Genomic DNA, 3,578 nt, shown 5'->3' on the forward strand with positions numbered 1-3,578 from the left:
CATAAGGTTCCATCACATTAATAACGTGACACCTTCACATCATAAGGTTTCGACACGTTAATAACGTGACACCTTCACATCATAAGGTTTCGACACGTTATTAACGTGACACCTTCACATCATAAGGTTTCGACACGTTAATAACGTGACACCTTCACATCGTGAGGTTTCACCACGTTAATAACGTGGAATACTCAGTCAGCTCGTACCCGTAATGTCGTTTCTATTTACTTTTTGACCTCTCGTGTTTTGCCGGTTTCGTACTTTGATTTAATTGATTTAATTCAACTTTGATTTAATTCAACATTAGAAACCATTTACGAAAGGTGACAGATAGATAGATAGATAGACAGATAGATAGATGTTTAGGGTACTGTAAGAAGAGCTGTTGACATTACAGAGTTTATCTTGATCCCCGTAAACTTGGAATTAATCCCCGACACTGACAAGAGATAACTTTTCTGTGTTCTATATTAAAGGATAAAAAAAAGTTTTAATTCTTCTCTGCTTGAGTAATAAATCATTGTCACTGATAACGACGTTAAACAGTTTGTTCCGGATTGATGCCTCCTACTGATATGTTTTATCTGTAATTGTCTTAGCTAATGGATTATTAATTATTTTCTTCACCTTTTACTGTACAATAGCATCTACATGATTCTTAGTTTAAAACTTAGCTTCTGTTAGAAGCATGCATGATTTGAAAGAAACAAAAATATTAACATTTAATTAATGTAAGTAGAACACTCTAGTTTTGAAGTAAATGATTATCAGTTGTGGACTAGTTTCTCTCTAGGCCAGTTTGGTTGTTGTTTTTATTTTAGTCATAAAGTCCCTGATTGATGTTTAATAAAGCGGCGTTTTGAGCAACAGAACGTAGAACACGACAGAAAGGGACACAAGGATATTGGAAGTATTATCCCTGGTAGACTTGTATTATCCCTGGTAGACTTGTATTATCCTTGGTAGACTTCTGCTGCACTGTACAGCCTCAGATTGAGCCAATGGAATTACAGACTCTTTGAGTCTTCATCTTCGGTCAGTCTTGACCATTTCTTAGCTATCCCAAGACATCAAGAACCGCAGCTATGTTAAAGTGTAGATATCCGAACCATGGGACAGGTACTCGTGTTACCAGGCGATGGAGTGGCTGTGCTCATCGTCTCAACAGACAATGTGGCTTCCGTTTCAGAGTTAGGACTAGGCTGAGACATGGTTGTAGTCACCCCACTACCTCCAGGGGGTAACTTGAGAGCAACAATCATGGGTGTGGGACAGAGGTCGATACTGTGATGATGCAATTCACCAGAGGAAGACGTATTGATTGGCACGATTCGCACTTCACTGTCATTCAGCTCGTCGTCTTGATCTGATGTTCCTACGCCACTGTGTTGCTGAATGAAAAAAAAATATTAAGCTGTTAATGAAAGAAATAGTGCGTTAAAATATTTACTGTGTGTTCAAAACAGAAGATAACACCATACAGCTTCGTGCTGCCGAATTAGCGAAACGCTGAATACTAATAAGATACGTCACGCATACCCACAAAACTGGCACTCAGCTACACGGAGTTACAAAAATAATATACCCCCTCCCCGATGGTATATCTTGCTTAAGTTTAGGTACAACGTAAGATCTCCACATGGCATCTAGCAATGAAACGACATCATTTGGAACATTTTTGACGTTAAGATGTTTGATTTTGGATATGTTTCACACATGGGGCGTTGACTTTAGGGTTACCGGTAGAGACTGAATATTGTACGTTAGCACACTTGATGTGGTAATTTTAGGGTTACCGGTAGAGACTGAATATTGTACGTTAGCACACTTGGTGTGGTGATTTTAGGGTCACCGGTAGAGACTGAATATTGTACGTTAGCACACTTGGTGTGGTAAATTTAAGGGTCACCGGTAGAGACTGAATATTGTACGTTAGCACACTTGATGTGGTAATTTTAGGGTCACCGGTAGAGACTGAATATTGTACGTTAGCACACTTGGTGTGGTAAATTTAAGGGTCACCGGTAGAGACTGAATATTGTACGTTAGCACACTTGGTGTGGTGATTTTAGGGTTACCGGTAGAGACTGAATATTGTACGTTAGCACACTTGATGTGGTAATTTTAGGGTTACCGGTAGAGACTGAATATTGTACGACCATAAAACTGTAGGTTAACTAAACATAGGACTCAACAGAGGTAATAAACCATAGAACTGTAGGTTAACTAAACATAGCACTGTTTAGTTAACCTACAGTTCTATGGTTTATGACCTCTGTTGAGTGCACTGTTTAGTTAACCTACAGTTCTATGGTTTATGACCTCTGTTGAGTGCACTGTTTAGTTAACCTACAGTTCTATGGTTTATGACCTCTGTTGAGTGCTATCTACAAGAACAACGTCATAGAACGAGGTTACGTTTTCCTGAACCCAAATTTAATTTCACAAAGGTCAACCTGTAACTGGTATTTTTTTAGTAAGTCACTCGATACACACGCCAGAACTCCTTCTTGAAGGAACTAATAGAGTATAGTCACCAAGGCAACAAGAACAACAAAATGTGAGGTTTATGGGAGGTAATTAAAATTCTTAACACTATCACATCATAAGAGCATGATTCGCCAGGGAAGAAAAGCAAGAGGATGCATGTGGAATATAATCCATACGTGTAGATCTGGAGAGGTACACGGAAAAAACAGAAAATATAATCCATACGTGTAGATCTGGAGATGTACACGGAAAAACAGAAAATATAATCCATACGTGTAGATCTGGAGAGGTACACGGAAAAAACAGAAAATATAATCCGTACGTGTAGATCTGGAGAGGTACACGGAACACATAGAAGGTATAATACATACCTGTAGACCTGGAGAGGTACACAGTAAAAACAGAAGATATAAATCATACGTGTAGACCTGGAGAGGTACACGGAAAAAACAGAAGATATAAATCATACGCGTAGACCTGGAGAGGTACACGGAAAAAGTAGAAGATATAATCCACACGTGTAGACCTGGAGAGGTACACGGAAAAAACAGAAGATATAAATCATACGTGTAGACCTGGAGAGGTACACGGAAAAAGTAGATGATATAATCCACACGTGTAGACCTGGAGAGGTACACGGAAAAACACAGAAAATATAAATCATACGTGTAGACCTGGAGAGGTACACGGAAAAAGTAGAAGATATAATCCACACGTGTAGATCTAAAGAGGTACACAGTAAAAACAGAAGATATAAATCATACGTTTAGACCTGGAGAGGTACACGGAAAAAGTAGAAGATATAATCCACACGTGTAGATCTAAAGAGGTACACAGTAAAAACAGAAGCTATAAATCATACGTGTAGACCTGGAGAGAAGGTATAATCAGTACGTGAAGACCTGGAGAATCTACTTAACAGAAGTAGTTAACTTCCCAGTCTGGACACTACAAGTTTAATTTTCATCACAGTCAGTGGACAGACTAACTTAAATGGACACTGGTCCAGAGATCCAACCCCACGCACGCTAGCCTCCAAAATGTTCTTGTTAATGGTATATATATATATATATATATATAATTAT

The 3,578-nt window shown here is 38.7% G+C and overlaps 1 long non-coding RNA gene across 1 annotated transcript in view; it reads right to left on the minus strand.

Annotated features, from left to right (window-relative positions):
- Nucleotides 1-473: 473 nt before the first annotated feature.
- LOC106476072 overlaps nt 474-3,578 on the minus strand; it is a 7,964-nt gene continuing 4,859 nt past the window's right edge. The window contains exon 2 of the long non-coding RNA XR_002609059.1: nt 474-1,394. This is a non-coding gene — a long non-coding RNA (uncharacterized LOC106476072). The remainder of the gene's footprint in view (nt 1,395-3,578) is intronic.

This window comes from Limulus polyphemus, unplaced genomic scaffold (genome assembly GCF_000517525.1).
Source record: "Limulus polyphemus unplaced genomic scaffold, Limulus_polyphemus-2.1.2 Scaffold9746, whole genome shotgun sequence".
Taxonomy (NCBI): domain Eukaryota; kingdom Metazoa; phylum Arthropoda; class Merostomata; order Xiphosura; family Limulidae; genus Limulus; species Limulus polyphemus.